Genomic DNA, 26,460 nt, shown 5'->3' with positions numbered 1-26,460 from the left:
AATTATTGTCCCTGTGCTATAATGGGGTCCTCAATGCTTCATGGAAAACATGATTTTCCTCTGACTCAGAAGAAAAAACATGTGGATACTGTGTCTGATAACTACCCTATGTAATTTATGAACATTTTTGCCTTGAGGACTTGTGCACAGTATATCAACATTTAGCCATATGTTTCCAGAATTCAGATGACGTATATTGGCAAGCCTCAAACCTTACTTTATCTCTTTTGTATTTAAATAGAATTTGTCTTCACTGTTGTCACTGTCATAACACTAACTTAACTTTTTACAGTATATTCTCAAAATGTAATCTCAACTTTTTCACCAATAAAATAAGTAACAGTAGAAATGAAAAAATAAATACTCATTCTACTTGAAGTGATAGAAGATAAAAAGGTATGGAAATGTCTGTCAGTCAATGGTGGTGACGGTTCCACCAGAGAAATAGGGGAAACCTGGTAATCCATGAGTAGTGCATTCTATTTTCCATGGAGAGATTGTGTGGTGAAGCAGCTGAAAACACATTTAAAATACTCCTTATATTATTTTCCCTTACATGATATTTGCTATACTTTCCCTGGTATGTCATAGGATCAGAGGTTGGAAAGGAGATGGTCTAAGTAATGATCAATTTTCAGGTACACAAAGAAACAGATGCTATACTCTTTGCATTTGCATCTATGTTTATACAGGAAAAGCTAGCTATCAACTAGTGACAACTTATCTACAGAGTCAGAAGAGAAGTTAGACAGGTACAGATATAAACAAAATTGGTTATAAAAGCTGATACACATAAAGCACACAAAGCAGCAAGTTTCAGTGACATGCATCCATGAATTTTAAAGGAAGTGAGCAAGAAAAGCAGTGAACCTTTAACTGACATTTTTTAAAGTTCAGTAGACTTGGGAGAAATACTTGAGTTTTTTATAGCAGAAAACATGCTTTAATTTAATCCTTTTTAGAATCAAAATCAAAGGAGATCTGGAAAAGGAAGAATCAACTAAAACAAATAAGAAAAACAAAATTCCATAAGTTATCAAAGGTTGAATACTGCAAAAAACCCAACAAACAAAAAAGAAAAAAAAAAAGGAAAAAAAGCTTTCACCAAGAACAGAATTGGGTGCTTGAAAAGATATAGAAGAGCACCTACAACTTCACTATTTGATTAAAAATATCAAGCATGGATTCAGGCAGGGAAGGACATGCTTAACTAATTCGATGAAGTTCTTTGAAGATATTACTGCCATGCTAGATAAGAGAAATTCATTGGATGTAGTATTCTTACATTTTTAAAAGCATTTGACAAGGTTCCACGTCTCATCAGAGATTAATAGCTAAGCTAAAGAATCAGTGAACTAGTGTGAAATACGGTGTCAAATAGAAAGTTTTTAAGAATTTAGGAACAGGAAACTGAGAGGAGCTATACCTGGCATTTTTTTTTTTTTTTACAAGTTAGAGAGGCTTACCAGTTAGAGCTCTGTGAATAATTGATTTTTCAATTCACCTGCTGAACCAAAAAATAACATAGTGTAGAGCAAAGAGAATTGGGCTGCGGGGGGCGGGGGAGGGGGAATTTCTCTCCAAACTGGAAAAAAGAAAAGAAAAAAAATTATTTGACATATAACAAAACATTTTGCTTTCAAGTACTAGTAAGGAAAGTGGGAAAAAAAAAGGAAAGAATCAATTCCCAGTTCTACCCAGTTGCTCAGCAGTTGGGATCTCACCCAGGAAGCCAAAGACTCACATTCATTTCTCTTGTGAGGGGATTTGACACTACATTTCCCACCTCCCAGAAGATTTCTACGTCTCAGGCTATAGTGCACTCTGGGATGCCCTAACTCCTCTGTGGCACTGTTCCACTTCTGTGGAGCTTGTTAAATATTCCCTAGAACAGTGAACTAAGTAAATCTGCAATTAGTTTCATGAAACTACATTTTTCATTGAAAGAACTATTCCACCCCCGCCACTTTTTTTTTCAGCTGTGCTAAAACTCTGAAAGTATGTACAAGCAATAAATTTAGATTGACCTAACTAGGGTTAGATCAATCTAAATGCCCACTTGTGCAAGCATTCAGAAGGTTTAAATTGGCCCCAAAATGGCACATCCAATCTAAATTAGTGCACCTGCGTAGTTGAATTAACTTAGATTGAGAAAAGATTAACCTGGTCTAGGGTTCTTCCTGTACTTGGCCTGTGTATTTAGCGTGAATTTAACTTTTGACAGAATCATTAGAGGATGATGTACTTCTTTTCCTAGCCTATCCCTTCTTCAAACACAAATTACCAGATCTATGGAGGTACCCCTGGAGTCCAGGCATTGGATCTAACTAGTATCAAAATAAGCAAGTCATATGTTGTATTGCAATGAATAAGACCAAAATACAGATTCAAAACAGACTTGGATGGAATTATTCCTTCCCCTTCCACTGAACAGGTATTACAATCTTCAAGGCAATACATAATGTTCTAGTTGTTCACTCTTATATATGCTATATAAGAAACCTCCTAGAAAAACTTTCCTATACATCTATGTATCACGTTTTCTTATGCAGCTTAAGTAATACTTGGCTTTAAAAATACAAGCTTGACAGAGAAGCCCAGTATAATGCTATTATTTATTATTATTGCCATTGCAAATCTGTCCTTGCTAGACTTTTTCTGAACTCTTCAGTCCTCTAACCTGTCAGGTAAAACAAACCACAAATGAAGAAAGGTTAGAATGTAAAATCCACAGGTCTGTGTTAAAGTGCTCTTTTATCTACTACCAAAATTGTACATTACAAAGGTGAAGGGAACCATTAGAGAACAGGTGCCCTGAATGAGAAAAGATTTCAGACCCTGGACCTAGAAGCCAGATTGTTGATTTATTTGAGAAAACTACAGTAGTTAGTACTTGATTCAGAGCAAAAATGGAGTTTCTCCACTCTTCATCTTCAAGTAAAGACAAATGGGCTTTCATAATGGACCTTGCCCTGACAATAGGAATAAATGACTGTGATTTCTGAACATTTTCAAGGAGACCTGGAGACTCAATATGCAAAATCTCTCATTCTATCATTGAAAGTGCAGCCTTGGATTATTACTGACAGCCAAGATGCAGTTAAAGTAAAGGTCATGCAGACTATTGACAATAATAAATTTCAAGATTTGCTATCTTTTTGCTGAGGCCTGCTTAAGGCCATGCATCAAAAACATATATAAAAAAGTGCTTTGCCCTCACACAATAAAAATGCAATATGCAATTTTAAAGCTTTCCTTTTTAATGAATTAATAAACAAAAAAACCCCCTCACGTTTTACACATTTAACTTTTGAACTAAGACATTGGGTGGACAAACAATTTAATCTTCAAACACCTACCCATTATGGGTGTAACAGAATAAAATAATCATTTGCTGCTAGGTGATAGAAATCAGCACAATTGCGTATTTGAATAAAGATTGAATATAAATACTGACAAGGTAATGTAGTTTTCAGCATGTAAGCCTGAGGTAAAACATCTCTAACTTAGAAGGTTAACTAATTGCCCATTTCTAATAAGGGAACAAATATCTATTGCTTTAAGAGTTATGCCAGAGAGGCAATTCCTCTCTGTTTGCAATATATTTATTATTAAGCAGTTAACCACATGATACTGTATACACAGAATCTGTATGTAACAAATAACAGAAAACAGTCCTGAGCAATAATTTTTAAGACTTAACATTATATATTGGGAAAAAAAAAAGAAAAAATAGAAATGCTAAATACCAATACTAAAAATCTCAAAACAACATTTTTGACTGATGTTATGGATCTCAGCCCTAATAAGTGGCAATAACTATTAACTAGTATTTTAAAAATTAGTTTAGTTTCCAAATGTACTAGACTGGGAGGCTTACATTCAGAGATACAGCACAGGGAGCTAATGTGCAAGCTTCCATATATACACATGTATGATAATCCTGACATGGGTGTCTTATAAAGGTGAAAGGGTAGTGAGTTTTATGTTTGGCCTCTTTCCTGACATTACCAAGAGAAGAGTACATCTAGTATCAGCTCTACTGATGGTTTTGTCGTAGGAATACATGGGATATGCTCAGATACGCCTAACTAACAGAACTGCAATCAGATGGTAACTGCTTACAATAACTAGTAGTTTGAACCAAGCTAAAAATTGGCAACCTACAGATGAAACAGCATATTCTGTTATCAGTTCTTGGAGTCTTCTAATACCCAGTTTGAGGGGACAAAGATGTACATGCTACACTAGGACTAGCTTCCCGGATCAAGGACAACAAGAACTCCTTTAAATACGTAGGGGGCAAAAAGAAGGTACCGGCTAACGTGGGGCCCCTGCAAGACACACTGGGAAATTTGGTCATCACACCACATGACAAAGCTAACCTATTTAACAACTTCTTTGCCTCCATTTTCCTGAGCAGGGACCAGATCAGCCCCCCACCAGGCTCCCCTCAGGCCCCAGGGGAGGCGCACCTAGGCCAAGGGTCAGGGAGGATCTAGTCAGGGAATTCTGGAGGGACTGGATGTATTTAAATCAGCTGGTCCAGATGACCTCCCAGAGTGCTGAGGGAATTAGCTGAGGCCTGGCATGGTTTTACAAGCGCTCGTGGTGCTCTGGTGTGGTGCCCGAGGACTGGAAGAGGGCCAGTGTGGTTCCCATCTTCAAAAAAGGGAGGAAGGAGGACCCAGGAAACTATAGGCCAGTTAGTCTTATATCAATCCTGGGCAAGGTTTTTGAGAGAATTATTCTGGCACATGTCCATGAGGGGCCAGCAGGGGAGGTTATGCTTAGGGGCAACCAACACGGGTTCATTAAAGGCAGATCCTGTCCAACCAACCTGGTGACCTCCTACAACCAGGTCACCAAATCATTAGATGCAGAGGTAGCAGTAGACACTGTCTCTCACCCCTTTCTCATTTAGAAACTGGGGGACTGTGGTGTTGGCACCTACACAGTCAAATGGGTCACCAACTGGCTGGAGGGCTGCATCCAGTGAGTGGTGGTGGATGAGCCATTTTCGACCTAGAGGGACATGGGCAGTGGGGTTCCACAGGGCTCGGTCCTTGGCCCCACACTGTTCAACATCTTCAGCAGTGACTTGGACGAGGGGGTAAAAAGCACCCTGTTCAAATTTGCTGATGACTCTAAGATGTGGGGGGATATGGGCATGTTAGAATGAAGGAATAGGCTACTATCAGACCTAGACAGGTTACAGGGGTGGGTGGATGAGAATAGCATGGGATTCAACACTGACAAGTGCAAGGTGAGGCACCTGGGGAGGAAGAACCAGCAGCATACCTACAGGCTGGGGAGCTCCCTTCTCATCAGTGCAGAAGCAGAAAAGGATCTTGGAGTCATCACTGATGCCCAGATGAATATGAGTAGGCAGTGTAGGGATCCAGTCAGGAAGGCCAACCACACCTTGTCATGCATCCACAGATGCATCTCAAGCAGATCCAAGGAGGTGATACTCCCCCTCTATGTGGCACTGGTCAGGCCGCAGCTGGAGTACTGCATCCAGTTCTGGGCACTGCACTTCAAGATGGATGTAGACAGCATGGAGAGGGTCCAGAGGAGGGCCACTCACATGATCAGGGTAGGCCTTACGAGAACAGGCTACAGGACCTGAACCTGTTCAGCCACCACAAGAGAAGGCTGAGGGGGGATCTAGTGGCCTGTTGCAAACTAGTCAGAGGGGACCAGCAGGCATTGGGGGAGTTCCTGTTCCCCCGTGCACTACCAGGCGTGACTAGAAGTAAAGGTCACAAGCTGGCAGAGGGTAAATTCAGATTTGACATCAGGAAGCGCTACTTCACTGTCAGGGCGATTAGGATCTGGAACCAACTTCCAAGCAAAGTGGTGCTGGCTCATACCCTGGGGGTCTTTAAGACAAGGCTTGACAATCACCTTGCTGGGGTTGTTTGACCCCAGTACTCTTTCCTGCCATGTCAGGGGGTCAGACTTGATGATCTGCTCAGGTCCCTTCCAACCCTACTAACTATGAAACTATGAAACTGTATTTGAATTCATAAGGCCTAAGGCATAAAGGTCTAAATTTGCCTTTGAACTTGTCACTAGGATTCTCCGGCCACATCCTGATGAGTGTACACATGCAGGGGTGTGTTTCCTGTGGCACAGATAGCACTGGCATATGTTTGTGCTGCTGCTATTTGTCCCCAGACATGCCCCTACATGTGTGCTCCAGTGTGCGGCACAGCGATTTGGGTGGGGTAGGGGAGGCTGGGGCCAGCACCTGTGCAGGTTCCAGTAGTCTCTCCTGCGGGTCTGAGGGCCTCCCAAGGTAGAAGTGCCACCAAGCCAGCTGCTTAGAGCCTGGCCAATGGCCAAAGCATGGCTTAGGACTGCCAAGGTCCAATTTCTGACAGTGCATGATGCTGCACATGATGTGCCATGCTGTTTTTTGCATTGGCCTTTTTGACACCAGAATCTCCTGGTGTGAAACAAACCCACAACTCCACAAATGTGAAGTGCAGTGAATGGGTGCACATGTGCCAGGTGCATTTTGCCGTGCCTCAAACTGCTTTGAGATGCTGCAAATAGCATGTACGTGCTTGTTAGGACAAACACTGAAAGTACTATAACTGACTGTATTTTATAAGCTGTATTTCATTCCTTTACCTTAATTAGCAGGTGAAGAAGAGGGTAGGGGAAAGAGAGATTCATGTTTTAAAATCTGGAGCTGTTCCAAACAAACAATATACCAGATAAATAATTTAATAAATAAATACATTTTTCAAGCATAGACAACTAGAATGATATATTGAGGATTCTTAGTTTCAAAGCTAGCTTTGTATTTTTCTTTGCTCCTGTTCATTTTAATGTCTTTACCATATTTCCTGTGCCTGTTGAGAGACCTCAGAAGCATTGTATTAACACAGAAATTTGTAACTAAATAAAAATAAACACATACTCACAGAAACCAGCCTTTCACGTGCTTTTATGATAAATGTACAGAATGTATGTTCGATACCAATTTTAATGGTAAAAAAACCCATACAAGCAATCAAAATGCATAGTGACTTTATAATAGATTACTTACAAATAAAGATAATTAATAAATACATATTTCCATTTTATGTGCCTAGCTCCCATCAAATTTAAGAAATAAGGACTGAATAAAATCAAAGGAGAAGATATTTTGCTTCTTTTCACTTAATTTATACCACTCAGCTTCCAGGGAAAGATTGTTTTCCTTGTGCCCTCACTATTTCTTCCAAATTGTCAGTACCCAGTGGATATCAATTTATGTCATAGACAGTTACCACTCAGTTATTATATCTCACTTATGGTCCTCTGGCTGTCCTCGACTAAGAGAGGTAGTTAGTCATGTTAGTTTGCAGTCAGGCAGAAAGCAGGGTAGATATGTACCTTAAGGACTAACTGCATAAGAAACACACAGAGCAAAAGCTTTCATGAACTCAAGCTCACTTTATCAGGTGCTGTGAAAGGTCAAGCACAGCACAGTGTACAAGGTGTGCACTCCATAGTATGGAACTGTAATATAAAACACAGCATTACTCAAGGTCTTTTGAATGTTTTTTTTCTACTGCCATGCTACCAAATGTATGCAATGGGAAATAACTGAAAATCCTGTGTCCATAACATATTTGACCTAGAGATTATTAGTACAGTTGTACCCAAGACATGCCATGGGGCTTCAGAATAGAGAATGACACTTGTACAGGTTACTTTAAAGATAATGTTCATATAGATGAGCCAACATCTAGAACTGAAAGACATCCAATGGGGAAGATACCCTAGGTGAAGAGGTGATATGAAAACAGATTTCACAAATAGAATTTATGACCTTTCTGAGAAACATGAAAATGATTAGGGAATATATAAAGACCCCCAATTAATTTATAGAACACTTCTGTATAACATTACAAATATTAGGATTTGGATCTACCCCTAGGATGTGTTGCATATCCTCAATGTACAATGATATCAACAAGGGTTGAAAATACTGTGCGTATGATCCGGTATTCCTTTCACATACAGAACGTACACTGATCCCTAAAAAAGAATTGAGCGTACATGAAATACAGGACAGGACTCTGTGAGAAAATTCAGAATTCTACTTTCCTTCAACATGATAAAATCATCACTGACATGGCCCAATGCACAATGCACTATATAGCCATCACAATATACTACACTAGAGAGAACATAAAATAAGATCTTCAAATTGGTTTTGATGACCCAGGGTTTCAAATATAAAATTTAATAACTTGTCTTTCTTTTTTTTGTATTCGTTTAAGGAAAGATGAGGATAATGATGTCCCAAACCAATTTGCTATCTTTAATTATTTGCTCCTAATGAGATCAGATAGCTGTAAAACATTTTCTGAATTGGGTCTTAAAGATTTAACCCAAGTGAAAATTGTGTTGTACAATTTCAACAACCAAAATCCCAAAGAATGGGTAAGTAAAATTTGCAGACAGTTCAGGGACTGGCAAATGCTAGTAATAGTAGAAGGAAGTCATGAAAAACTTTCATGTGTATGAGTGAGAGGGGCAATGAGTGAGACAAAGATAGCATGTAATAGCATGGAACACTATGAAATGTTCATTACTATGAATTTTGAGCTTCAGCTGACTGTGTTTCTTACACATGATAGTATGACAGTATTTTTTTCTTACATTACCTCACATAATCACATATTTCATTTATGCAACAAATCTTACTCAGACTTTGCATTTTCTCCTCTTTTGTCTTTTGCTGGTCTTTTCCCTTTCAACTGTATTTGTTACTACAGTAATAATATTGTCATAGCTATGGACAGAACATAGAAAGTCTGCAAATTATATACATATAAAGACAATGATATTATGTATCAAGCATCAAAACTGGTATCTTATTATGTGGATCTCAAGTAAATACTTTTCTTTCATTTTTTTTTTCAACCAGTTTTAAAACAGGTAATTTTTAAGACACTGAAGTTAGGATTCCAAAACAGCCTGGTTAAGGTTATAAAGGAGAAAACTTTAGTCCTCTAAAAGCTTACATTAATGAAATTTAAGCATTGACCTCCCTAGGGTATTTTTAGGAGCCTCTCAGGGCTTTGCATTCACAACTACCCCTCTTCCCCATAATAAATTATATAACTTATCTTGCAATAACCTATTATTTAAAAAATAAATCCTTGCTTACATCCAATGATAAATCATTACCACTGAGAAGTTTCTCTTAATATGGTTTATTAAAATAGTGACAAACATCAATAATTTGTAGGACTGACTATTGACAAGTAGGCTGAGTAGATATATAAGATGCATTTGAAAATTATTCAAAACCCTAAGGAATAATCACATCAACGGTTCTTGACCTTTTTCAACTCAAAGCACCCCACCATATTTTTTTTAATTTAGTGGCACACCACTTCAAAATGTTATAAGAAGTAAGTAGCAAAATATTTATGAATGAGCATTAAAATTTATTCCCCCTAAAATCCCTTTACCTTAGATTCAATTTGTTTAAATAAAAAATAAATTTCAAAAAGTCAAGAACATGGAAATAAAGCAGAAACACTACTTCAAAGCCAATGTTGCCATTGAGAATCTATGGAACAGAAGAAAGCAGAAAGTAGAAACACTTCAAGGTTGCAGCCCCTTAGTCACATGACAAAGCAAAGCAAATAAAACCCTAGCTTGCATCTACTGATGCATCTCAAGTAAGACCCAAGAAGTCATTCTCCTGCTTTACTTGGCCTTGATGAGGCTGCAGCTGGAGTACTGCATCCAATTCTGGGCTCCACACTTTAGAAAGGATGTGGAGAAGCTTGAGAGAGTCCAGAGGAGAGCTACGTGAATGGTTAGAGGTCAAGAGAACAGGCCATGTGAGGAGAGGCTGAGAGCCATGGGACCTTCAGCCTGGAGAAGAGAAGACTCAGGAGGGACTTGGTGGCAGCCTATAAGTATATAAGGGGTGTGCATCAGGATCTAGAGGAACATCTGTTCACCAGGGCACCCCAGGGGAAGACAAGGTCCAAAGGTCACAAACTGCAGGAAGACCATTTTAGACTGGACATAAGGAAAAACTTCTTTACCATTCAAGTCTCCAGAGGCTGGAATAGACTTCCCCCAGAACTGATGCAAGTACCTACTCTGGACACATTCAAGAAATGTGTGGATGCTCACCTTGTTAAGGTCATCTGACCCTGGCTGACTTCCTGCCCTTTGGGCAGAGGGCTGGACCTGATGATCTTGCGAGGTCCCTACCAGCTCTAAGATCTATGTATACAGGGGAGGGCTGGGGACTGTGGTTTGCAGCACACATGAGAAACTGAAACCCCCTTGCCTTACCAGCAGAAAAGCTGTCCTCCTCTCAGATTGTCAGCACCAGCCTCTCTCACAAATAATATTCCTAGTAACTCTGCAGCTCCTGATTCTCGTGGTGCTTTTTCTTTTCAAGCAGCTTCAGCTTTTCCTCCATTGGCTTATCTTCCTCAGGCTCCTCCCTGAGTATCAGTCATGACTGTGTTGTATGGTTCAGCCAGCCTTTCCCTACTGTGAGCATCTGATTGCTTATTCAGCTCTGAGTGCATAAATGTGCATGGGCCCACTGAGCAGGTTCAGCAGGGATGGGCTCTTCCTAGGTAGTTTGAAGAGAAATAAGATAATTCAGATCCTTTCTGGAGGCTGGGTAAGTTCTGAAATCGTGATCTAAAAACAACATGACTGGTGGGGAGGGTGGAGTGCTGGAGGTAGAGTGGGGTGGGGATGATAAGGTCATAGGTGGGCCCTTGCTTCCATCGAGGCAGGAACATCTCCAGTTCTGTTTTTTCCATTAATATTAAATGCAAGGTGCAGTGATGCAGCTTCAAAAGACAGAATCTGGGCAATGTCCAGTTCATAACCCAGGGTTTAGAGCACTTTGATAGGAAGTAGAAGATACAGAAACATTTTTTCTGCTTGGGAGGCCCAGAATTTAGGTCTTTCACTTCTTGGACAAGTATCCTAACCACTAAGCTATTGTGAGAGGCCTCCCTCACCCCCCTTTTAATTTTTTTTTCCCCAGCAGGTACACACTTGCCAACACAGTTCCATTTTATCACAGGGCAAGACAAAATCCCAAACTGTGAGTAAGTTAAATGGCTGCATACGTGACATTTAGGTGCAAAAAGGAAACAGGATTCAGCACTTTATGGCTTCTCAACCTGTGATTCCCATTTTGATGTCACTTCAGCTTTTGAAAAAGATTTTTTAATGTGAAATCATGCTGTTGCCTAAATAACTGTTCACCCTTTCTCCTGGATTAATGGGTCTCCACTTTATCTTTTAAAGTCTGGAGCCACAAAGGTATATCAGCTTTAGAATTTGACTTCTCCACATTAAAATCCATTATCTTGTCAGTTAAAGTAAAAAAAAAGTTTCTGGCATGCTGAATCTGAATATACTAGTCTTATTTTACTTTATGTTTCATGGTTCACCTCTGGGGAAAAAGTAGTGCTTGACTCCTCTCGCCTGTCCCCCCAAAGTTCAAATTCCTACCTGCTTATTGATGAGTAGGTATCTTGCAGGAAGGGCTTTACAAAACATGTAGTATTAGATCTTATAATATTACAACTTAGAATCCTTTGCACTTTGTTAGATTGAATTCACAAAAATATTTCTGATTATAAAACTTTGTTTTATGGCTGTTACAGTTGTGTCTTTTGCTAATCAAATTTTCCTCTTTGTCCTTGAACAAATTGCTGCACTGTGGCTATGATGAAATTGCATCTAGTATAGAAACCTCAACTGCTATAATATGTTAAATCTATGCAGAAGACTGGCTGGTAGCAGATCCAGTGGCCTTATACTTGCTCTTCCTTATGACCTGTTGTGGGGGCTGGCAGAGTCCAGAATCATATAGCCATACCAGGCTAAAAATATTCTATTTCAGGAGGATAGCAGAAAGAAGGGGCAAAAACTGCCCCTCCCATGTTTTCACGTTTAATATTAATATATTTTAATGAAAACATGTAATATTGGATTAATTTTTTTAAGCCAAGATTTAAGATAAAATAGCATCATACCAATTTGCATTAAAAAGGGATTGCAGTTTAGCACCACTTTTTTCAAAATTATATTACACGCATTTTGTTAAGTATTTATGACTTATTACTACTTACTTATGTATTCATAGCTTATTAATTAATGTTAGCTTCTAAGACCAAATTATCAGGAGTCACTTAGGAGGCAAATGTACTTTTAAGTTCATGCATCATTATAACACTTGCCAGTAGACAATGCTATAAAGTTGCAAAATGTTTTCCTTATAAAATATTTTCATGTGAAGTGACTTCCCAAATGGTTCATCTTTTGATTTTTTTTTTTGTCTTCAATCACATTTTTTTCAAAAGTTTACGCAAACTCCCATCTGACATTTCAGAGTGCCGTGATTTAGAGTGATAGGATCAGGAATTCTTTTTGCCACTGCCAAAAAGGGGAGATTTACTTGAGTGGAATTATGTCAAATAGCTTTGGTCAGCAGCTGTCTTAAACATTCACTCTATTCACTCTTGGGCAGCCTGACAGCCCCTTTTTGATCCTGCAAACTGATTTTGGCTTTTTGTTGTTTCTTTATTTGTTTACATGCAATCAAAACTTACGTGAACCCATAGAATGATTAAATTGCTTAAGATGGTCTAATATCTTAATAAAAGATAAACTGTAAAACAAGAACAAAACAAAGAATATATTTTTGAGAGAGTGGCCATATCTACATGAAATGCTGACTGTGCAGTTGTTACTGAGCAATCATTTAGAACTTGTATAACCAAGTACTAAATGACTGTATAATAACTGGCATCACTGCTCAGTAACATCCCAGCATAGTTGCCTAGTGATGCTTACTGCACTGTAGTTCATTACTAATGCACAGTAGTGTCACATCATGGTTTGTGCTCAGCCATGCTATTGTGCAGTAGTAACAAAATGCTGCACAGTTGTAATGAGATACTGCACAGTAAGCATCTCATGTAGATATAGCCAGTAAGAATGAACAGAGGATGCTTGTTTATATGTATATATGTAGCGCTACACCAACCACTCATCACTCATAATACTGAGTGGCCAGGCAGTGATCTGAGGAGCCACAAAAATGGAGAGCTTGTACAAGACTGATTGTGGATCTATTGACTTGTGTCTAAAGTACTAAAAACGGAACTAAAGAGATGCATTAGTAACTGATAGCCTGATCAAAAAGAGATTTTTATTAGTATAACTTGGAGAAGTATTGATAAACTATCTGAAAAAAAACAACTTTTGTGTTTTTCCTTTCCCCTAGGGAGGCTTGTTTTGCGTGACTGACAGAACACATCAGAAAGTCTCCATTCCCCAAAAGTACCAGGATTTCATGCATGAAGGGTAGTAGCATAATTTTGGATGGATGAGAGGGGCACCTGCCCTAGGCATTAAGTTAGGAGTGGCACTGGAATCACTCTTCAACTTCATAAAGTCCATTTCTCAGGAGCATACCCAAACCAGGAATACCAAAACAGTCCCTGGGGATGCAGCTGCTGCTGCTTTAAGACCAACAGCCAGGATTGGCAGAGCTCACAGTGGTGGCAGCAGCAGCTAGGCAGGGAGTTGTTTTGGAGTTCCCAGCATAGGAAGACTGCTGAGTACCCCCATGCTCCCATTCTTACAACTGTGCTCAACCCTGCTCTCAGAAGTTGCTGCACCTTCTTCTCTCCCACCCTGGAACCTGCATGCCCTTCACCTCGCTCTTCTGTCTCTTGTTGGGTTTGCCTCAGGTGCCACCTCTGCTTCTCACACCACCTCTGCTTCTCACACCTCTTACCCTATCTTACCTCCTGCCCATGGCAGGGGACCAGACTGGATGATCTTACAGGTCCCTTCCTGTCCTTCTTTCTATGATTCTATGCCAGTAGGTCATACAAAGATGAGTTGAAAGGTATTACCTTTACTGTCTACTTGGCTATTAGGGATATAGGCTGCTGCCAGCTCATTTTCCACAGAAGGAGGGTGAGTAGCCACCTCAGGAACATCCACTGCACTAGAACCATTTGTGGTGTCAGAGCAGCTACTGCAGTGATTGACTGGGTCCCTCTAGTTTCCAGGAGGGTGGACTTCTTCACTTATTCAGGGTGAGATGCTTATTCTGCAGATGGTCCCATTTCTAAAAAGGATGCTTGCTCTTACTACCAATCACTAGGAATGGGGACTTGCTACTCAGACCAGAGCTGCTGCCTGGGATCACCTCTGTTCAATAACTGTGTAGCTGGAGCAACTGGCACTTGTCCCCTGACCAGAAGGATGCAGGGCCCTGGGCACATCTAAGCCCCAGGGCTGGGGCTGCCAGGGACATTTCTCTATTAGCTTCTGGAGAAGAAGCTCATGCAGGAAAGGAAAGAAAGGCTCTAATCTGTGACAGTTTGGCTTCCTGAGATGCTAGTGCTACTGTGCTGATTACCTGTTGTTATTTAAAGTGGTGTACCAGACTGAGGCTGTAGGGGAGGAGGAGACCTCACTGGGGCACACTACTGTGTTGTGCAGAGGCCCCAGAAGTGAGGGCACAGCAACAGGGGCATAGACAGCCCAGTGACAATAGAAGTTAGAGTGAGACTGAGACCTTATTACAGGGATGATATTGATATATTATCTGCGAGACATGGGGCATGGTAAGGATGGTTGGAGCCCTGCATCTAGCCCATAAGGCTTAGGGTGTCCCCTTGAGGCACCTATTTATAGCAGGTCCCAGCAAGGGGTCCAAGAACCTACAAGGTTTAGTGGGGTCCGTTAGGACTGTGACTGAGCTGAAGCTCGATGGCAGTCTCCCTATCTATTATATTTTCCAATAAGATGTGGCAGCAGGAGAGAAGACAAGGTGCTCGCAAGGCAATTCTGGCATTGTCACAGGGCCCTAGGGGTATTACGATCATCTCTGGGGACCCCACTCCATGACAAAGTGTAGTTTCCCAGAAACCCTGGTATCTGTCTCCTTGAAACTTGGGAGGCTTCATGTCCTCAGCAGGGGCTACCAGGCCTGTTGTTTTCACCCTGCACTGCCTTAACATACACATACGACATAAGTTTTGCTTTCAGCAGTTTGAGGTTTAGTTTCCCAAAAAGCCCTGCATCATCTCCTTGAAGACTGGCAGGCTTCATGCCTTCTAAAGGGGCCACCATTCCTGCATTTTGTATCAGAATCAGGCAAGGAATGTCAAAGTTATAGACATTTTAGTGATTTCCCATTATTGGCTATGGCCCAAACACTGAAACATCATTGAAACAGTGTTGAAACTCAAAACAGTGTTGGCCAAAATGAAATGAAAAAGCTATTCAAAACACCTAAACAAATTATTGTCCTGTCAAAATGCCAAATCCATAACTGAATGAAACAGGCATTTCACACAGCCCTACTATCTTTCTGTATTGTGTGAGTCTTTTTGTTGCAAGTTCACCGGGCCAGTGCAGTCATACTATGACTAACAAATGTGATCCCCTCCAACTCACCAGATGTTCCTGCTGTAGGTGGATCTCCGTGTTATCTTGCAACTTACATTATCTCTGTCTTGGTGATGCCCTAAGATACTATCTGCAAAGAGTAGAGTAGATGGATCTTTTAATTTAACATGCAGGCTGTGATGGATGGTTTTGTACAGAGTATTTCTGGCATATTTTTGGATGGAGTATGGAAGTGCCTATGTGTCCTTGATTGGTTGACATTTCAGGATCTTAACTGTATTCTCTGTGAAGACAACTTATTTTATGTTTGCAGAATTGTTTGCAAAAGAGAGCATTGTTTCCTTCAATTCCCATAAGTGAGAGCATATCACTCTGAAGACTGCAGCATAAGATGCTCTTATGGCCATGTATAGAGGAAACAAGAGGCATGTGTGTACAACACTTTAAAGCGGGATAAATGCTTTTGCACTTTTTTAATGGTGTCATTGTTTGCATGCCTCAGCAGCATATTGCATATTAATTCCAGCCACTATAGGAAATTTGGCGGCGTAATGCACCCTAAATGAGTTGGGGCACAGCAAACTGAAAATCCTTTGAGGAGTTTTAGTTTGCTGCTGTACAGCCATGGAGTGAAGCACCGGGCTCTGTCCAGCTCCACAGCTCTGCAGGAAGCCCTGCAGGCAGCCTGGCAGTGTCCAGGAAAGCAGGGCTCCGTTCAAGAAAAGCTGATCTTCTCCCCTCTTCCTCCTGGAGTCTGCCTGCTTGCCTGAGATGCACAGGAGCCTAGTGCTTTCCCCTGCAACTGTGGTGCCCCCTAGGATCATGCTAGCCAGGTACCTTGGGCTGCTGCGGTGGAAAGCACTCCCCTCCCTGCAGCCCAAGGACCACTCCACCAGCTGGCAGCTCACCCTCCCCTCCCCGCTGCAGAGGCATACAAGTCATCAGGGCATGTGCACAACACGGGGGGTTTAATCAGCCCTAAATTGAACTGGTGTTTTTTAAAACCCACTGCTTCGATTTAGGGCCCCTGTCTCAAGACTTATAGTAAGTAACCTGTACCAGCGTGGGGCTGATGTGCTCTGGATTCACTCAGGGATTCCCACTGAGATAATAGAAGAGCTACTGTTGCCCAAAGAGGTTTAAGAAATCTTTAAGAGAAGGTAAGTTAGCTTAAGTTACGCTAAGTTTTAAGCATTTAAATATAATTTAAATTATTTATGGCACAGACAGATGTGGGAAAAAACAAAACAAAACATGTTTACCAGAAGAGGAAGAGCATTAGTTTGACCTGGCTCCCCAGTGGCTGTATAGTTTGGAAGCTTCAGCAAGGTTTTTGGTAGTTTTATGTAAAGCTAATTCAATCAGCTATTAGGTAAAAGTGCCAATAATCCATCCTGAAGCATACAGTCTATACACATGTTGGGTGAGCGAGATCAAACTAACACAATGCCTCTTCTGGGCATGCACTGCATTCAACACAGGGGGCTCACTGAGCTGCAAGTAAAGTTCTGTGAGGTTTTTTTTTCATGTCTGTAATCAGCTTTGTACTACGGGTTATTAGTAAAGTTAAAATATTTGGTTGATTAAAGAGGCCTGGAACTGCAGGAGCAAGACTGTTAAGTTTTTAAGACATGGGAAATTTTGTAACTGATCTCAGGTACCCTAGACAATTTTTTTTTTAAGTTATAATTGCAACTTTTTCTTCTTTTTGGCTCTAGGTGCAAGGTTTCTTTTTCCCAATTCTTTCCTTTTTTTGTTTTTGAAATACATTGTTACATACTAATTGATGGAATATGATAGGCCAAATACCTTATGTAATAAGACTAGAAGATTATTAAAAGTGGTATTATTTTTGCAATCAATCTCTGACTTGAAGTGAATTTTGACATACTGTCAGATTTCACTATTATCTATTCACTGCTTGAAACTTCTAGCTTTGTAGCAAAACCCCCCGTTTTTCTTTTTTTTTAATTTTAAAATGCATTCCCTCCCTTACCCAACCATTTCTGAGTTTTTCTCTCCCTCTCTATTCCCTATAGATAAGTATAAATAAGCTAAGATGTAGGATAAGCTTTAACATTTTATTTTAGGGGGTAAGTTTTATTTTCCTCTCCCCTCTTTGCAAATAAGCGCCCTGCTATTTTGATATAGATATCCACTGTTTTATAAGTGATAATTATTATGTTTGTACTGCTTTTATATTGTGTGATTACTGTTTTAGGCCTACATATGTAAGTTAGCATAAGTCATGTCAAGTTTCCGTTTTGTTTGTCAAGTCTCTATCCTGTCTCCAGGCCTGGTTGTGTAACCCATGACTCACACCTACCCCACCTATGTAACTTGGTTCCTGAATGAATGGGGATGAATGTGGGTGCTTGCGAGACAATGGCAGTAGGTCTAAAAATAGCTCCCTCTGAATGACTGAACTATCAACACCAATATCTGGACCCATGACCCAGCCCTTGGAACCAGCCTCAGCATTCAAGAAACAAAAGATGAGGCAACCCACCACTGTGCCAAGGCTGCACATGCTCAGTAAGAATACCTGTAGCCCTCTGGAACAGGACTGACATTGCCTGGACAAGCCCTTCCCATAGGAGATTATAGGTAGTCTGCCCCAGAGTGGGGGAAGGGTGGTGAAATGAAGGAAGTCAGCCACTGACAGTTAAAATAAAAAGTTTTAAAAAAAGGAATAAGAAGTTAATTAAAGAACTTCTCATGATTTAATAAATTGGGATTTTGAGAGACAGTGGCAGTAGGTCTAAAAATAGATCCCTCTGCATGACTGAACTGTCAACACCAATACCTGGACCAATGTTGTGCTTCCTGGGCTGGCTGGGAGATGGGAGCAGTGAGACAAGGCACTTTTGGGGAAGCTGCTGTCCCAGTCAGAAAACAGAGAGACATGGGTGGGGTGGGCCAGGGCCTCCATTTCCTGTGTGTATTAGGGGGAGCAGGAATGCTGGAGTCCCAAGCTCTCCACTGTTGCACTCCATATGGCATGCACGTGTAACAGGAAATGTTTCAACTTGAAGTACTTCTGAATATTATGCTTTTAAAGCTATTTTGGAACAATTCTCTTATTTTCAGAATGCTTGAAAGGGCATGTGTATGTCTGTCCACTGGCCTTTTGAAGCATTATTAAACAGTATTTGGTGAGATCCCACCTATAGTACTGGCCATGTCTAGACGTACATTAAGGTGCTTTTCCTAATGTGCATTAAATTTAGTATCTCTAATGTGAAGTACTAAATAAATGCATATTAGACTGCCTTAATTTGCATTAATGAATGTGCATGGTTTTTAAGTGATGCTTAATGTGCAGTGGCCTATTTTACTGCACATTAGCATAACAGGACTTTTTTATGCAACACTTTAATGCACAGTAAAATAGGCTACTGTGCATTAAAGCACATGTGCAGATATGCCCACTGTGTCCAGTTTTGGGTTCCACCCTTCAAGAAGGATTAAGGGTCTGGAAGGCAAGGCTCATGAGGAAACAGTGAAATAATTAGGATTATTTACTCTGGAGAAGAAAAGATTGAGGGGAGATTTGATAACAACTAGGCTTCTGTGAAGCAGCTAATATTTGCTTCAGATTCGGCCAATTCGGGGGACAGTGATTCAATTCAATGATTTCAATTACTGTCCCAAAACAATTCAGCCAAATCTGATTCAGAGATTTGGCTGCCACCAAATCAGCCAGTTCTCTGAACTGAACAGGTCCCGTTCCCTGCCCACTCTCCCAGCCCCATCAATGGCTGCCCCACCTGGCCCCAGCATCCCAGCTCTTAAAAAACAAAAAAAAGCACCACTCACTGTTTCCTGCTGGGGGGGGGGAGTTTGATCCCTGCTGCCCTGCACCATGTGGGGGGCTCTGCCATGAGTCACCACCTGCTCTCCCAGGCCCAGCTTCCCTGGTCTTTAAGAAAAATAAAAAAGCTCTGTACTTACCAGCTTCTGCCAGGCAGGGGGGCAATCCCTGCTTCCCCCACTGCCCCATGCTGTGAGGGGGCAGGCTCTGCCATGAGCCCCCAGAAGCCCAGACAGTCACTGCAGCAGCCAGTGAGTGCAGGGTTTTTTGTTTTTTTTTAAGAACTAGAAGCTGGGGCCGGGCGGGGCAGCCATTGACAGGGCTGGGAGAGTGGGTGGGGGTTGGAGGTTAGTGGCAGAGCCCCACACGCATTGTGGGGTAGTGGGGGGGTAGTGGGGATTGCCCCCCCCCACCTGGCAGGATACGTTGAGTGCAGGGCTGTTTTTTGGGGGGGGGTTAAAGCACCAGGACATTGGGGCCAGGCAGGGCAGCCATTGACAGGGCTGGGAGAGCGGGCAGGGGTCGAGGGTGCTCATGGGGCTAGGGGAGCAGGCAGGGGGCGGGGCCACCCATGGTCCCCTCCTCTGTTCTCCCCCCCACTACCCTCTACTTACCAGCACGGAGTCTGGTTCCAGCTCCCTGTGTCGGCAAGTGGGGACTGCCCAAATCTCCAAACCTATCTGAATCTTTTCCAAATCAATTCAGTGAACTTTGAATTGATTCAAACCTTTTTATTGGTCTCCTGATTCGATTCAGATTTGCAGATTTGACTGCCCAATCCAGCCAAATCTCCTCTGAATTGAATCAGCACTGGAAGCTTTGCACAGCTCTAATAACAACATTCAAATACCTGAAAGGTGGTTACACAGAAGGTGGACATGGGCTTTTCTCTGGGGTTATAGGGAAGAGGATTGGGAATAGTGGCTTCAAGATGCAGCAGAATAAATTTGAGTTGTAGATTAGAAGGAGTTTTCTGACTATGAAGGTTGTCAAGCATTAGAAGAGGCTAGAGAAACTGTGGCATCTCCATTCCTGGACATTTTCAAAAGCAGGTTAGACAAACACTCAGTTTAGTCAAGGATGATCTTAACTTGAATAGGTTGCTGTACTAGATGACCTTGTAACATCCTTTCTAGCCCTACTTTCCTATGATCCTATGATTCTATTTAGCCTTGGTGAACGAAAGGTGCTTCTTTTGTTCCTTTTTACTTTTTACAAAAAGCAGCATATAATTTGTAATGTCTAGTGCTATTGCAGTACTAAGTATACAGAAAGCTGAAAAGGTATAAAGTAAAGGTTGAATGCATAACCCGTAACTCTGTCTTCTTGTGTATTGTTTTATAATGATGTACATATATGACCATGAATAATATATACATGACTGAAAAATAAAATATTGAATTTGAGAAATAGAATAGAATGTTGTTGTACCCACATAGGCATACAGAAATGTTGGGGATTAACCAGTTTGACAATCAGGCCTATAATCCAATGGATATTAGATTTAATTGTGAATAGTAACCATACTGAATGACACAAAATAGAGCTGTATTTTGGAAAAAGAATAATATGGATATTTGAAAATTCCAATAAATTTATCCAATTACCTTGGAAACAAGGAAATAGGCATATGTGAATGACATTGTAATGACAATATAGTATTTTTACTGAATTACCCTTTGTCAGTTTTCCAGCTGTGTAAATGGCCTTTTGGGCACAGTTTGCAAGTTATTTAGTCTCTATTACCCATGAGCTGTAAAGTGGTAAGTGTATATGTATAGACTAAGCATGCTTAGGAGGCTACTTGCTGTCTGGGTACAAAAAGCCATGATTAATTAGTGTTAGTAGGTGGACAGGTGCTAGATAAAACACATGGGAGGAGGGACAATAAGGAGAGAAGAAGGATCCTTCCAAGTCTTACTCCATCAGCTTAGTGGTTATGGCATTTCTCCAGGAAACAAAGGCTGCTTACAAACATGGAAAAACAAAAAACCCAACCAAAACTGGTGCTTTGCTTTAAACTTGGTGTGCCCCCACACTGAATACAGTGTGTGCCCAGAAGAGGCATCACTTTAGTGGAACCCAGCTCACCCAATATCTGTATAGATCAGGTGCTTCAGTGGGGTTTTTTGGTACTTTCATCTAAAACTGATTGAATTAGCTATTAGATAACATCACCAAAATGTCCCAGTGAAGCACCCCATCTATACAGATGCTGTGGGGCCAGGTCAAACTAATGCTCTGCCTCTTCTGGTAAAGTGTTTTTTTTCCCACATCTGTCAGCACTCACAGATTCTAGGTCCCCCTTGCACATTTTAATCCTGGTTTTATCCAATTTCCTAGCATAGGACTATTCTCCAGCATAGTACTCTAATTCTTACACCACATGTGAGCTAGTATCCAACCCTCCTTTTGTAGTCTCCTGGGCAGCTAACAGAAAGAGATAGGTGGTGCCAAGAGGAAGAAAACAAGCTAAAGCATGTGTGACCTAATGTGAAAGATGCAGCTTTTGCAGAGAGTAGGCCCTTTATTCTGGTCTGGACCCTGGTTCCCACTACTCTCCAGTAGCAATATTATTATTTGGTGATCTTGTTGTTCAGACATGTTCAAACTCGAAAAAGATACATGTGCTGGAAATTATATCTTCAATCATCCACCATGCCCTATGTCCATTAGTCAGAGCTAAGTGAGTCATTTGTCAAAGTGGACTGATAAGAATTGCTTACGTGCCTACTATGACTTACAGTAACTGGATGGTTCCTCTGAAGTAAACCTGATTGTCTATGGCTGAAGGTCCATATGCAGACAGATGTCCAGTCATCAGCCAGGGCTTACTTAATAATAGAGTTCTTCATTAATTTCTGTATAATAAAATATTAGATTTACCTGTGTACACATACATTTCTGGAATTTTAGCATGCATTTTATTCTAAGCAGATGCTAAAAAGTGTATGTAAATCTTTTAGTTTTCAACCCAAATGTTTAACAACATATTTTCTAAAGCAGGTGATATAAATGAAGCCAACAATTCCAGATTTACATAAATCAGCTGCAAACAACCTTTGCAAAGGGTGTGACCAAATGCAATCAAAGAAAGTGTATGTGGGTGGGAGATAACCACTTTTAAGCCTCACAGTACGGATTAGTTATAGACTTATTTTACAAAGGAAGTATAGAAACAAAGCATTAAATATTGTCTGTCATTTTTCTTTTCATAAATCCAGCTTCTAACACTTCAGCTATGGTTGCAAGGTACTGCTGACAATTTTTCAAAACCAAACCTTTTGATACTAGGTACAGTTGCTGTTCATGTATACTTAGGAGTCAGCCTGATGGCTCTATCCGGTAATCCTTCCTCACACAAGCAGTTCTTATCCTTACTTGGAAGTCAATGGAACTCATAAGGGTTGCAAGATTGAACACTATATACATTTACTGGCAATGAATATACTAATGCACTATAAATCTCTCTGTTTACCAGCCTGTAAAATAAACAGGCAGCCTGTTTTCTGTCCAAAAATCAGATATATGAACTCATGTGAAACAAATACATCTACTAAGTAATTCTTTATTTTTTTTGTTATTGGGAATACACCTTAATGGAGAAAGGGAGTGTATCTCTGTAAACTATTTGGTTTGGGTTCATTCTAGTGTCTTCTGGTAAGGAGTGTCACAATTAAGGGACTGTTATTTGCACCCTTGAGTTTCACTATAATCCTCATCAATCCTCATGCAGAATGGTTTTGTATCCCTAGGATCCCAACCAAAGAGGATTATTTTTAATTGACAACCTGCAATTTTTTTGCTGACAAACAAACTTTCTACTGACATACTTTATATGTAACATAAATGTAATCCCTCTGCGAGGCCCTAGCTTGCAGTAATAAAGACCAGGTTCAAATTTAGGGTTTTAACATCAACTTTCTAAATCTGGCTCAAGCCCCCACCCAAAAACCTTGGAAAATAATTTTTAGCTTCTCTCTCGCTGTTCCACCTTGAGCCTCAGGCTGCCCAGGGTCACACAGCCTTGCCTAACTTCAAGGTGAGCAGCTGTTACAGGTAGGCAATGGCCTATGGGACACAGCCACAAGACACTGCTGGTGTGGGGCAAGAGGAGGCTGCAGAGGTTCCCATGGGCCACAAAACCTTGGAGGAGAGCTCCCTGCAGGCCACTGAGCTATGCTCCCACTCAGAAACAAAAAGCATTTATACATGTGCTCCAGGAAGTGGCAGGGATGGGGGAGCTTTAATTAATGCAGCTCGAAGAACTGCTGTAATGAAAGTGCCCCAAATATCATGTGTATCAGCATCCCCACACTGAAACAATGGTGGCGGGCTTTAGTTAAAGTGCCCCTGCCACCATTTTTCAGCACAGGGATGCTGATACACATGACCCTGGAGTCTGCTAGAGCACAGTAATCACCATGATCCAGCCGACTCAATTAATCGAGTGTGTTCCAATGAACTGTAATTACAGTGCATTAGAGCAGCGGCAATGCATGGGTATAGGTACCCAAAATGGCACTGCTTACTTGCATCCAGCCTCACTCCAATGATGGATCTTCAGTTAAGCTCATGGTAGGTTAGGGATTGTTTTTATTTTACAGGTATTTCCAATTTTTAACAGAATTTATGGATACACATATTTAGCATTATTTTTTAAAGGACTGTCCACAAATTTACAGATACTTGGCAACCCTTATTCAGCCACAGTGTGTACAAAGCTAAACAATGGAAAAAAGGGTACTTGAGAAAGCCAGGTCCAAATCTCATAACAGACAATGGTTTTGTAGGTTTCTAAGGGAAAAAAAGAACAAGAAGACAGAGATTTAGTAGGGCTTGTGGACTAGCATTACAATACGTTGCTACTCATTTTTTGTTGCATTTTATGGACAACCCCCTTTGGGCTGTCCTTAATTCCATGTTTTAGTCCCTCCCATTTTTTAGCCCCAGTATCAGGGTGATTAGTGTATTTGTTCAGGAAGCAGGAGAACTGAGCTCTGGGCCCCATTACACAGAATGGTTTTGCATCTGCATGTCTGATTGCCCAATTCAGTGTTGTAACCATCACACTAGAGAGTAGGCATTACACACAACCTTCTCTGACTGCTCCAGTGTCTAACACCTGTGAGTCATGAGTTTGTGTCTACCTATGTGTTCTAGATTCATACATAGCCATGTATCTGAAATAGGCATGGACATATAACTGCATGTGTAGCTGGGCAATTCCATATCCTACTATTCATGTTCAGTCTATGCACATGCACACCTGCATGATTGTACGTGTGCGCTCCAGGGACATTAGGATCACTGCTTGTGTTTAAGTGGCATTTTTTGGCACTCATTTTTTGCCTGTGAAGACTGAGGTAAAAAAGGCATTTAGTACTTCAATTTTTTGGCATTCTCTATCACTAGGTTGCCTCCCCATGTAGTAAAGGACCCACCCTTTTCTGATCTTCCATTTTTACTGACATAGTTGTATTGCAACTATAGCTGTGCTTTGGTCTTCCTGATTATATCCCTGCATGTCCAAGCAATACTCATACTCCTCCCTAGTTCCTTATGCAAATTTCCACTTCTTCTATGCTTCCTTTTGTATTTTAGCTTCCTGAAAAGTACCCTAGTAAGACAAGTTGGCCATCTGCTATACTTGCTAGTCTTCCTGCATATTGGGATGGTTTGTTCCTGTGCTCTCAGTAAGGTTTCTTTAAAGAAGAGCCAACTCTTCTGGATTTCTCTCCCCCTCAGACTGGTTTCCCAGGGGATCCTACCTATGAGTGAGTCAAATTCTGTTTCTCGGAAGTCTGGAATACATACTGTGCCACCCTCTGTCCTTCCTTTCTTCAGGATTCTGAATTCAATCATCTTGTGGTTGCTGTTGCCCAAGTTGCCATCCACTGCTACATTCCCCATTAATTCTTCCCTGTTTGTCACCATCAGGTCAAGAAAAGCACAGTCCCTGGTTGGCCTCTCCAACACTTGTACCAGGAAGTTGTCCTCAACACTCTCCAAAGTGTTGCCTGTATACTTCCTGGATTGCCTGTGCACTGCTATATTGCTCTCCCAGAAGATGTCAGGGTGATTTGAGAATTAGGGCCTGTGATCAGGAAACATCTGCTAGCTGTTTGAAGAAAGCCTTATCCATCACACCCTCCTGGTCTAGTGGTCTATAGTACACCCATCACAACATCCCCTTTGTAGCTTTCCCCTCTGACCCTAACCCAGAGATTTTCAACAGGCCTATCTCCAGCTTCATACTGGAGCTCTGAGCAATCATATAGCTCTTAAATAAAGTACAACTCCTCCTCCTCCTCTGCTACTTTCCTTCCTGTTCCTCCTTAACTGTTTATACCCACCCATGACACTGCTTCTGTCATGCAAGCTGTCCCACCAAATCTGTTATTCCAATCACATCATAGTTCCATGACTGTGTAAGGACTTCCAGTTCTTCCTGCTCGTTTGCCAGGCTCAGGTATTCATATACCTACACCTGAGTTAACTAGCCCATTGCCCTATTTTCTCAGGAAGAATGAGAATGCCTCCCCTGCTGGCCCTTCCTGCTTGTGCTTCCTCCAGGTTACCCACGTCCCCATTTACTTCAGGGCTTTGGTCTCCATCCTCCAATGAGCCTAATTTAAAGCCCTCCTCACTAGGTTAGTGAGCCTTTCTGTGAAGGTGCTCTTCCCACTCTATGTATCCCAGGGCTTTCTAGCAATCCTTCTTCTTGTAGCAATATCCTGTCAACAAAGAAGCCAAACCTCTGATGGCAACACCTTCTGGCATTGATCTGTAGAATGTGTCCACTCCTGCCCTGGCCCTTCCATTTGACTGGAAGGATTAAGGAGAACACCACCCTGTCCTCTTCATCCTTGTACCCAGAGTCCTGTAGTCACTTTTGATCTGCTCAGGGTCTCCCCTGGCAGTATCGTTGGTACCCACATAGATGAGCAGCGTGGGGTTGTAATCAGAGGGCTGCATTAGTCTTGGTAATCCTTCCAGGACATCTTGGATCTGGGTTCTGGCGAAGAAGCAGATCTCCCAAGGCAACAGATCAGGCTAGCAGATGGATGCCTCCATCCCCCACAGAAGAGAGTCTCCAGCCAGCATCATCCATCACTTCTTGGTGGCAGGGGTCTCAATCCTTCCTTTTTTAAACCTTAGTTTCATAGTTTCATAGTTTCATAGTAGCTAGAGTCGGAAGGGAC

This window comes from Crocodylus porosus, unplaced genomic scaffold, assembly GCF_001723895.1.
Source record: "Crocodylus porosus isolate Cpor-Errol unplaced genomic scaffold, CroPor_comp1, whole genome shotgun sequence".
NCBI lineage: Eukaryota > Metazoa > Chordata > Crocodylia > Crocodylidae > Crocodylus > Crocodylus porosus.
This window is presented reverse-complemented; position numbering follows the sequence as displayed.